The sequence below is a fragment of the Oncorhynchus keta genome, chromosome 6 (assembly GCF_023373465.1).
Source record: "Oncorhynchus keta strain PuntledgeMale-10-30-2019 chromosome 6, Oket_V2, whole genome shotgun sequence".
NCBI classification, from domain to species: Eukaryota; Metazoa; Chordata; class Actinopteri; order Salmoniformes; family Salmonidae; genus Oncorhynchus; species Oncorhynchus keta.
In genome coordinates this window covers 5106400-5118745 of record NC_068426.1, presented here as the reverse complement: position 1 = coordinate 5118745, position 12346 = coordinate 5106400, and positions in this window count along the sequence as shown.

Below are 12346 nucleotides of genomic sequence, written 5' to 3'. Positions count from 1 at the left end.
TTGTTCACCTCTTTCTTTAAAAAAAACTAAATTCGAGATGTGGAATCCACTCGGCTCGCTGCCTCTCAGATCAAAGGTGGGTCCATCTGCTTCGTTCGCAAAGTGTGGTTTCCCTGAGATGGTTTCCCTGAAATCCCAAATTTGAGGGATCCCTCGTGCACGATTTGCCCAGATCTTCAGGAGCGGTCACCGAGTGAAGATTCACGTCCCATCCCCATCGCCAAATGTGGTGGCATATTTCTGCTTTACCAAATGAGGAGAGAATTACAAACTTCACACACCAGTCAGAGTTATACTTAAACTACATTTATTTTAATAAGAGCTTTGCCTTTTTTGACTTTCAGTGATGCGCCATCTCTAACAAACCATTGAAAAGTACCAACAGAAAAGTACAAAGATCTTTTATAGCCAAGATACACCCCTCTCAACTTACACTGACGAACCACAGATCTTAGGAACAGTTCACAAAAGGTTACGATTTGTATGAAAGATATCTATAAAACATAGCAGACAGTTACTGCTGTGTCAACAGTTCTCATTGTAAAGACCGGTGTCTGGCCACCTGACTCCAAAGGGGGACCGTCTCTCCCTGGTACGGCATAGAACAGAACCATTAGCTAATGTTATCTGGAATACTCTGTAGGCTTTATTACCCAAAGGCATCGTCAGTGCTCTCTCATAGAGGCCCATCCTCAGGGGAACACACACACACAATACTCTATTCTGTCAAATGTAACAACTATTATAATGTAATACAAGCCTTATTTTATAATTTTCCACGACATATATCATACTAATTGGAGTGTCCTAGATTTACATTTACTATGTTATGTCTAGACTATGAGTCCAGGTTGGTTAAATTAAAGTGTTACACATTGAATTGGTTTTCTTTTATTTATTTAACATGGACCGTGCACATTAAGATTTCTGTAAATGTGCCAGGCAATTTAAATTATGATTTGAGAATATAGAATATTGAGGTTAAACTCTCTTGGATAGGGGGCAGTATTTTCACGTCCGGATGAAAAGCCTGCCCAAAGTAAACTGCCTGTTACTCAGACACAGAGGCTAGGATATGCATATAATTGGTATATATTGGATATTAAACACTAAAGTTTCTAGAACTGTTAAAAAATAATGTATGTGAGTATAACAGAACTGATATGGCAGGCGAAACTCCGAGGACAAACCATCCCCCCCCCAAAAAATTCAGCCTTCCACTATTTTCAATGGCTATCACTTTTATTATAAGGCTAAATCTGCCCAGATTGCAGTTCTTAGGGCTTCCACTAGATGTCAACAGTCTTTAGGAAGAGTTTCATGCTGGTTTTTGGAAAAATGACCCAGAAATGGTGGTTTTTCTAGGTGGCTCCCATTTTGGTTGTAGTGTTTCCGGAAGAGAGCGTGTTCTTTGGGATTTTTCTCCGGTAAAGACAATAACGATTCTCCGTCTCAAATTTGATAGTTTATTTACGTATTAGGGTACCTATGGTTTGATTATAAACGTTGTTTGACTTGTTTGGAAAAGTTTATTAGTTTGGGACTCATTTTGTATGCATTTAGATGGAGGGAAACTGGGTGGATTATTGACTGAAGCGCACCAGCTAAACTGAGTTTTTATGGATATAAAGAAGGACATTATTGAACAAAAGGACCATTTGTGATGTACCTGGGACCTTTTGGAGTGCCAACAGAAGATGATCATCAAAGGTAAGGCATTTATTATATAGCTATTTCTGACTTTCGTGGCGCACCTGCCTGGTTGAAATATGTTTTTCATGCTTTTATGAAGCGGGGTCCTGTCCTCAGATAATCGCATGGTGTGCTTTCGCCGTAAAGCTTTTTTGAAATCTGACACAGCGGCTGGATTAACAAGAAGTTAAGCTTTATTTTGATGTATTACACATGTGATTTTATGAAAGTTAAATATTTATAATTCTGTAGTTTGAATTTCATGCTCTGCAATTTCACTGGATGTTGGCCAGGTGGGACGCTCCCGTCCCAAGAATTTAAGAAGTTAAATTAAGTTCATAAATATTGAACATAATTGTGTTATAATGATACCAAATCAATATACTATTCTGATGTGTCATGAAGTGTTCTACTGTCTACTTCAATAAAGACCAATCTGATGTGTCATAGTGTTTTACTGTCTGCTTCAATAAAGACCAATCTGATGTGTCGTAGTGTTTTACTGTCTACTTCAATAAAGGGGGGTATGTGTTGCTGTTTTTTTTGTGCCTAGTTTGACATTATATTATTTTCCAATAGGGATCTGTCCACACTCACTGTTGTTGGTATGCTGTTTCTGTCCATAAGATGAAGTATATTTGTCATTAGGGTGAACTGTCCCTTTAAACTTCATCACACTGGGCCACACCCACCACCATTCTGATTGACTGTAAATTTGGCAACCTGATTCAGTAGGTGTGCATGCGGCCTATTCAGGAGGGCACACGTTACAAACTGTTCAAATGAAATGTATTGCACATAGCCAACGAGATAGTTAGAGGACTCGAATTGGATATAATCCATTTTAGCATGGACACTGTAATTGTGAGCTTCCATCATTTTAAAGTAGTCAACTGGGTGGGGATTCCCATGAGTTGGGAGCGATCCCCAAAAGTAGCTTAACACTATTTTCAAACCCCAAATAATAATAAAATGGACTACTTTAAAATGGAGATAGCCTCAATGCCGCTGCCCCGGTCACTGATACCTGTACTGTCAGTCTATCCGGGGGGGTGGTAACCATAGAAACCAGAGTTGTTGCTTTGATCATGTTGAAAGTAAACTGATTGTGGTAGATGTATAATTAGTCTCCGCCAACCTCTGGTGAAATTCAATAGATACGAAAGAAAGACAGACAGACAGACAGACAGACAGACAGACAGACAGACAGACAGACAGACAGACAGACAGACATAATGGCCAGTAGGTGGTGGTAATTACTAATTTGTATTCTGATTAAATATATATTTTGATTTGCCATGTTTAGGTATTAAACACAAGATAGACTTCTCCCCGAGGGGAATAAACACTTTTCTACAGTATATGTGTTATTTTATAGACTACTGTGGCAATACTATAGTTGTTACAGGAGCAAAGGGGAGCACAGAGACGCTAGGGCAGGGCTAGACAACCCTGGAGGGCTGCAGGCACTTCATGTTTTTCCTTTAACCGACCTGGAAGAACACCAGGTGTATTGAATTTAGGCTCACTGGACTGATTCATTATCTCAGTTGGTTAGACGAGGTGCCTAGTTGGGACAACATGCTGTAGTACAGTACCTACGGGTCTCCAGGAACGGGGTTGGTTGCCTACCCCTGTGCTAGGGCATGGGATATTCAAATCCTATCCTACCCTATCCTACCCTATCCTACCCTACGATGTCCAGAGCCTGATGATTTTCTGTTATACCCGATCATTAACTCCCACCTGGTGGCCCAGGTTTAGATAAGTTCCTGATTAGAGCGGGAGAATGAAAAAATAGCAGGTCTAGAGATGATTTGAGGGTTCTATGGGAGTCCAACACAAATTAAGCAGCAGGTTCAGAGATTAATTTGAGTGTTCTAGGGGAGTCCAACACAAATTAAACAGCAGGTTCAGAGATTAATTTGAGGGTTCTAGGGGAGTCCAATACAAATTAAACAGCAGGTTCAGAGATTAATTTGAGTGTTCTAGGGGAGTCCAATACAAATTAAACAGCAGGTTCAGAGATTAATTTGAGGGTTCTAGGGGAGTCCAACACAAATTAAACAGCAGGTTCAGAGATTAATTTGAGGGTTCTAGGGGAGTCCAACACAAATTAAACAGCAGGTTCAGAGATTAATTTGAGGGTTCTAGGGGAGTCCAACACAAATTAAACAGCAGGTTCAGAGATTAATTTGAGTGTTCTATGGGAGTCCAATACAAATTAAACAGCAGGATCAGAGATTAATTTGAGGGTTCTAGGGGAGTCCAACACAAATTAAACAGCAGGTTCAGAGATTAATTTGAGTGTTCTATGGGAGTCCAATACAAATTAAACAGCAGGATCAGAGATTAATTTGAGGGTTCTAGGGAGTCCAACACAAATTAAACAGCAGGTTCAGAGATTAATTTGAGGGTTCTAGGGAGTCCAACACAAATTAAGCAGCAGGTTCAGAGATTAATTTGAGGGTTCGAGGGGAGTCCAATACAAATTAAACAGCAGGTTCAGAGATTAATTTGAGGGTTCTAGGGGAGTCCAATACAAATTAAACAGCAGGATCAGAGATTAATTTGAGGGTTCTAGGGGAGTCCAACACAAATTAAACAACAGGTTCAGAGATTAATTTGAGGGTTCTATGGGAGTCCAACACAAATTAAACAGCAGGTTCAGAGATTAATTTGAGGGTTCTAGGGGAGTCCAACACAAATTAAACAGCAGGTTCAGAGATTAATTTGAGTGTTCTATGGGAGTCCAATACAAATTAAACAGCAGGATCAGAGATTAATTTGAGGGTTCTAGGGGAGTCCAACACAAATTAAACAGCAGGTTCAGAGATTAATTTGAGTGTTCTATGGGAGTCCAATACAAATTAAACAGCAGGATCAGAGATTAATTTGAGGGTTCTAGGGGAGTCCAACACAAATTAAACAGCAGGTTCAGAGATTAATTTGAGGGTTCTAGGGGAGTCCAACACAAATTAAGCAGCAGGTTCAGAGATTAATTTGAGGGTTCGAGGGGAGTCCAATACAAATTAAACAGCAGGTTCAGAGATTAATTTGAGGGTTCTAGGGGAGTCCAATACAAATTAAACAGCAGGATCAGAGATTAATTTGAGGGTTCTAGGGGAGTCCAACACAAATTAAACAACAGGTTCAGAGATTAATTTGAGGGTTCTATGGGAGTCCAAAACAAATTAAACAGCAGGTTCAGAGATTAATTTGAGGGTTCTAGGGGAGTCCAACACAAATTAAACAACAGGATCAGAGATTAATTTGAGGGTTCTATGGGAGTCCAATACAAATTAAACAGCAGGTTCAGAGATTAATTTGAGGGTTCTAGGGGAGTCCAACACAAATTAAACAACAGGTTCAGAGATTAATTTGAGGGTTCTAGGGGAGTCCAACACAAATTAAACAGCAGGATCAGAGATTAATTTGAGTGTTCTAGGGGAGTCCAACACAAATTAAACAGCAGGTTCAGAGATGAATTTGAGGGTTCTAGGGGAGTCCAATACAAATTAAACAGCAGGATCAGAGATTAATTTGAGGGTTCTAGGGGAGTCCAACACAAATTAAACAGCAGGATCAGAGATTAATTTGAGTGTTCTAGGGGAGTCCAACACAAATTAAACAGCAGGATCAGAGATTAATTTGAGTGTTCTAGGGGAGTCCAACACAAATTAAACAGCAGGTTCAGAGATTAATTTGAGGGTTCTATGGGAGTCCAAAACAAATTAAACAGCAGGTTCAGAGATTAATTTGAGGGTTCTAGGGAGTCCAACACAAATTAAACAACAGGATCAGAGATTAATTTGAGGGTTCTATGGGAGTCCAATACAAATTAAACAGCAGGTTCAGAGATTAATTTGAGGGTTCTAGGGAGTCCAACACAAATTAAACAACAGGTTCAGAGATTAATTGGAGGGTTCTAGGGGAGTCCAACACAAATTAAACAGCAGGATCAGAGATTAATTTGAGGGTTCTAGGGGAGTCCAACACAAATTAAACAGCAGGTTCAGAGATTAATTTGAGGGTTCTAGGGGAGTCCAATACAAATTAAACAGCAGGATCAGAGATTAATTTGAGGGTTCTAGGGGAGTCCAACACAAATTAAACAGCAGGATCAGAGATTAATTTGAGTGTTCTAGGGGAGTCCAACACAAATTAAACAGCAGGTTCAGAGATTAATTTGAGGGTTCTAGGGGAGTCCAATACAAATTAAACAGCAGGTTCAGAGATTAATTTGAGTGTTCTAGGGGAGTCCAATACAAATTAAACAGCAGGTTCAGAGATTAATTTGAGGGTTCTAGGGGAGTCCAACACAAATTAAACAGCAGGTTCAGAGATTAATTTGAGGGTTCTAGGGGAGTCCAACACAAATTAAACAGCAGGTTCAGAGTTTAATTTGAGGGTTCTAGGGGAGTCCAACACAAATTAAACAGCAGGTTCAGAGATTAATTTGAGTGTTCTATGGGAGTCCAATACAAATTAAACAGCAGGATCAGAGATTAATTTGAGGGTTCTAGGGAGTCCAACACAAATTAAACAGCAGGTTCAGAGATTAATTTGAGTGTTCTATGGGAGTCCAATACAAATTAAACAGCAGGATCAGAGATTAATTTGAGGGTTCTAGGGGAGTCCAACACAAATTAAACAGCAGGTTCAGAGATTAATTTGAGGGTTCTAGGGGAGTCCAACACAAATTAAGCAGCAGGTTCAGAGATTAATTTGAGGGTTCGAGGGGAGTCCAATACAAATTAAACAGCAGGTTCAGAGATTAATTTGAGGGTTCTAGGGGAGTCCAATACAAATTAAACAGCAGGATCAGAGATTAATTTGAGGGTTCTAGGGGAGTCCAACACAAATTAAACAACAGGTTCAGAGATTAATTTGAGGGTTCTATGGGAGTCCAACACAAATTAAACAGCAGGTTCAGAGATTAATTTGAGGGTTCTAGGGGAGTCCAACACAAATTAAACAGCAGGTTCAGAGATTAATTTGAGTGTTCTATGGGAGTCCAATACAAATTAAACAGCAGGATCAGAGATTAATTTGAGGGTTCTAGGGGAGTCCAACACAAATTAAACAGCAGGTTCAGAGATTAATTTGAGTGTTCTATGGGAGTCCAATACAAATTAAACAGCAGGTTCAGAGATTAATTTGAGGGTTCGAGGGGAGTCCAATACAAATTAAACAGCAGGTTCAGAGATTAATTTGAGGGTTCTAGGGGAGTCCAATACAAATTAAACAGCAGGATCAGAGATTAATTTGAGGGTTCTAGGGGAGTCCAACACAAATTAAACAACAGGTTCAGAGATTAATTTGAGGGTTCTATGGGAGTCCAAAACAAATTAAACAGCAGGTTCAGAGATTAATTTGAGGGTTCTAGGGGAGTCCAACACAAATTAAACAACAGGATCAGAGATTAATTTGAGGGTTCTATGGGAGTCCAATACAAATTAAACAGCAGGTTCAGAGATTAATTTGAGGGTTCTAGGGGAGTCCAACACAAATTAAACAACAGGTTCAGAGATTAATTTGAGGGTTCTAGGGGAGTCCAACACAAATTAAACAGCAGGATCAGAGATTAATTTGAGTGTTCTAGGGAGTCCAACACAAATTAAACAGCAGGTTCAGAGATGAATTTGAGGGTTCTAGGGGAGTCCAATACAAATTAAACAGCAGGATCAGAGATTAATTTGAGGGTTCTAGGGGAGTCCAACACAAATTAAACAGCAGGATCAGAGATTAATTTGAGTGTTCTAGGGGAGTCCAACACAAATTAAACAGCAGGATCAGAGATTAATTTGAGTGTTCTAGGGGAGTCCAACACAAATTAAACAGCAGGTTCAGAGATTAATTTGAGGGTTCTATGGGAGTCCAAAACAAATTAAACAGCAGGTTCAGAGATTAATTTGAGGGTTCTAGGGGAGTCCAACACAAATTAAACAACAGGATCAGAGATTAATTTGAGGGTTCTATGGGAGTCCAATACAAATTAAACAGCAGGTTCAGAGATTAATTTGAGGGTTCTAGGGGAGTCCAACACAAATTAAACAACAGGTTCAGAGATTAATTTGAGGGTTCTAGGGGAGTCCAACACAAATTAAACAGCAGGATCAGAGATTAATTTGAGTGTTAAGGGGAGTCCAACACAAATTAAACAGCAGGTTCAGAGATTAATTTGAGGGTTCTAGGGGAGTCCAATACAAATTAAACAGCAGGATCAGAGATTAATTTGAGGGTTCTAGGGGAGTCCAACACAAATTAAACAGCAGGATCAGAGATTAATTTGAGTGTTCTAGGGGAGTCCAACACAAATTAAACAGCAGGTTCAGAGATTAATTTGAGGGTTCTAGGGGAGTCCAATACAAATTAAACAGCAGGTTCAGAGATTAATTTGAGGGTTCTAGGGGAGTCCAATACAAATTAAACAGCAGGTTCAGAGATTAATTTGAGGGTTCTAGGGGAGTCCAACACAAATTAAACAGCAGGTTCAGAGATTAATTTGAGGGTTCTAGGGGAGTCCAATACAAATTAAACAGCAGGTTCAGAGATTAATTTGAGGGTTCTAGGGGAGTCCAATACAAATTAAACAGCAGGGGTCAGAGATTAATTTGAGGGTTCTAGGGGAGTCCAATACAAATTAAACAGCAGGATCAGAGATTAATTTGAGGGTTCTAGGGGAGTCCAATACAAATTAAGCAGCAGGTTCAGAGATTAATTTGAGTGTTCTAGGGGAGTCCAATACAAATTAAACAGCAGGTTCAGAGATTAATTTGAGGGTTCTAGGGGAGTCCAATACAAATTAAACAGCAGGTTCAGAGATTAATTTGAGGGTTCTAGGGGAGTCCAATACAAATTAAACAGCAGGTTCAGAGATTAATTTGAGGGTTCTAGGGAGTCCAATACAAATTAAAGAGCAGGTTCAGAGATTAATTTGAGGGTTCTATGGGAGTCCAATACAAATTAAACAGCAGGTTCAGAGATTAATTTGAGGGTTCTAGGGGAGTCCAACACAAATTAAACAGCAGGTTCAGAGATTAATTTGAGGGTTCTAGGGGAGTCCAATACAAATTAAACAGCAGGTTCAGAGATTAATTTGAGGGTTCTAGGGGAGTCCAATACAAATTAAACAGCAGGGGTCAGAGATTAATTTGAGGGTTCTAGGGGAGTCCAATACAAATTAAACAGCAGGTTCAGAGTTTAATTTGAGGGTTCTAGGGGAGTCCAATACAAATTAAAGAGCAGGTTCAGAGATTAATTTGAGGGTTCTATGGGAGTCCAATACAAATTAAACAGCAGGTTCAGAGATTAATTTGAGGGTTCTAGGGGAGTCCAACACAAATTAAACAGCAGGATCAGAGATTAATTTGAGGGTTCTAGGGGAGTCCAACACAAATTAAACAGCGGGTTCAGAGATTAATTTGAGGGTTCTAGGGAGTCCAACACAAATTAAACAGCAGGATCAGAGATTAATTTGAGGGTTCTAGTGGAGTCCAATACAAATTAAACAGCAGGTTCAGAGATTAATTTGAGGGTTCTATGGGAGTCCAACACAAATTAAACAGCAGGTTCAGAGATTAATTTGAGGGTTCTAGGGAGTCCAATACAAATTAAACAGCAGGTTCAGAGATTAATTTGAGGGTTCTAGGGGAGTCCAACACAAATTAAACAGCAGGTTCAGAGATTAATTTGAGGGTTCTAGGGGAGTCCAATACAAATTAAACAGCAGGTTCAGAGATTAATTTGAGGGTTCTAGGGGAGTCCAACACAAATTAAACAGCAGGTTCAGAGATTAATTTGAGGGTTCTAGGGGAGTCCAACACAAATTAAACAGCAGGTTCAGAGATTAATTTGAGTGTTCTAGGGGAGTCCAATACAAATTAAACAGCAGGTTCAGAGATTAATTTGAGGGTTCTAGGGGAGTCCAACACAAATTAAACAGCAGGTTCAGAGATTCATTTGAGGGTTCTAGGGGAGTCCAATACAAATTAAACAGCAGGTTCAGAGATTAATTTGAGGGTTCTAGGGGAGTCCAATACAAATTAAACAGCAGGATCAGAGATTAATTTGAGGGTTCTAGGGGAGTCCAATACAAATTAAGCAGCAGGTTCAGAGATTAATTTGAGTGTTCTAGGGGAGTCCAATACAAATTAAACAGCAGGTTCAGAGATTAATTTGAGGGTTCTAGGGGAGTCCAATACAAATTAAACAGCAGGTTCAGAGATTAATTTGAGGGTTCTAGGGGAGTCCAATACAAATTAAACAGCAGGTTCAGAGATTAATTTGAGGGTTCTAGGGGAGTCCAATACAAATTAAAGAGCAGGTTCAGAGATTAATTTGAGGGTTCTATGGGAGTCCAATACAAATTAAACAGCAGGTTCAGAGATTAATTTGAGGGTTCTAGGGGAGTCCAACACAAATTAAACAGCAGGTTCAGAGATTAATTTGAGGGTTCTAGGGGAGTCCAATACAAATTAAACAGCAGGTTCAGAGATTAATTTGAGGGTTCTAGGGGAGTCCAATACAAATTAAACAGCAGGGTCAGAGATTAATTTGAGGGTTCTAGGGGAGTCCAATACAAATTAAACAGCAGGTTCAGAGTTTAATTTGAGGGTTCTAGGGGAGTCCAATACAAATTAAAGAGCAGGTTCAGAGATTAATTTGAGGGTTCTATGGGAGTCCAATACAAATTAAACAGCAGGTTCAGAGATTAATTTGAGGGTTCTAGGGGAGTCCAACACAAATTAAACAGCAGGATCAGAGATTAATTTGAGGGTTCTAGGGGAGTCCAACACAAATTAAACAGCGGGTTCAGAGATTAATTTGAGGGTTCTAGGGGAGTCCAACACAAATTAAACAGCAGGATCAGAGATTAATTTGAGGGTTCTAGTGGAGTCCAATACAAATTAAACAGCAGGTTCAGAGATTAATTTGAGGGTTCTATGGGAGTCCAACACAAATTAAACAGCAGGTTCAGAGATTAATTTGAGGGTTCTAGGGGAGTCCAATACAAATTAAACAGCAGGTTCAGAGATTAATTTGAGGGTTCTAGGGGAGTCCAACACAAATTAAACAGCAGGTTCAGAGATTAATTTGAGGGTTCTAGGGGAGTCCAATACAAATTAAACAGCAGGTTCAGAGATTAATTTGAGGGTTCTAGGGGAGTCCAACACAAATTAAACAGCAGGTTCAGAGATTAATTTGAGGGTTCTAGGGGAGTCCAACACAAATTAAACAGCAGGTTCAGAGATTAATTTGAGTGTTCTAGGGGAGTCCAATACAAATTAAACAGCAGGTTCAGAGATTAATTTGAGGGTTCTAGGGGAGTCCAACACAAATTAAACAGCAGGTTCAGAGATTCATTTGAGGGTTCTAGGGGAGTCCAATACAAATTAAACAGCAGGTTCAGAGATTAATTTGAGGGTTCTAGGGGAGTCCAATACAAATTAAACAGCAGGATCAGAGATTAATTTGAGGGTTCTAGGGAGTCCAACACAAATTAAACAGCAGGTTCAGAGATTAATTTGAGGGTTCTAGGGTAGTCCAACACAAATTAAACAGCGGGTTCAGAGATTAATTTGAGGGTTCTAGGGGAGTCCAACACAAATTAAACAGCAGGATCAGAGATTAATTTGAGGGTTCTAGGGGAGTCCAACACAAATTAAACAGCAGGTTCAGAGATTAATTTGAGGGTTCTAGGGGAGTCCAATACAAATTAAACAGCAGGTTCAGAGATTAATTTGAGGGTTCTAGGGAGTCCAATACAAATTAAACAGCAGGTTCAGAGATTAATTTTAGGGTTCTAGGGAGTCCAACACAAATTAAGCAGCAGGTTCAGAGATTAATTTGAGGGTTCTAGGGGAGTCCAATACAAATTAAACAGCAGGTTCAGAGATTAATTTGAGGGTTCTAGGGGAGTCCAATACAAATTAAACAGCAGGTTCAGAGATTAATTTTAGGGTTCTAGGGGAGTCCAACACAAATTAAGCAGCAGGTTCAGAGATTAATTTGAGGGTTCTAGGGGAGTCCAATACAAATTAAACAGCAGGTTCAGAGATTAATTTGAGGGTTCTAGGGGAGTCCAATACAAATTAAACAGCAGGTTCAGAGATTAATTTGAGGGTTCTAGGGGAGTCCAATACAAATTAAACAGCAGGTTCAGAGATTAATTTGAGGGTTCAATGGGAGTCCAATACAAATTAAACAGCAGGATCAGAGATTAATTTGAGGGTTCTAGGGGAGTCCAACACAAATTAAACAGCAGGTTCAGAGATTAATTTGAGGGTTCTAGGGGAGTCCAACACAAATTAAACAGCGGGTTCAGAGATTAATTTGAGGGTTCTAGGGGAGTCCAACACAAATTAAACAGCGGGTTCAGAGATTAATTTGAGGGTTCTAGGGGAGTCCAATACAAATTAAACAGCAGGTTCAGAGATTAATTTTAGGGTTCTAGGGGAGTCCAACACAAATTAAGCAGCAGGTTCAGAGATTAATTTGAGGGTTCTAGGGGAGTCCAATACAAATTAAACAGCAGGTTCAGAGATTAATTTGAGGGTTCTAGGGGAGTCCAATACAAATTAAACAGCAGGTTCAGAGATTAATTTTAGGGTTCTAGGGGAGTCCAACACAAATTAAGCAGCAGGTTCAG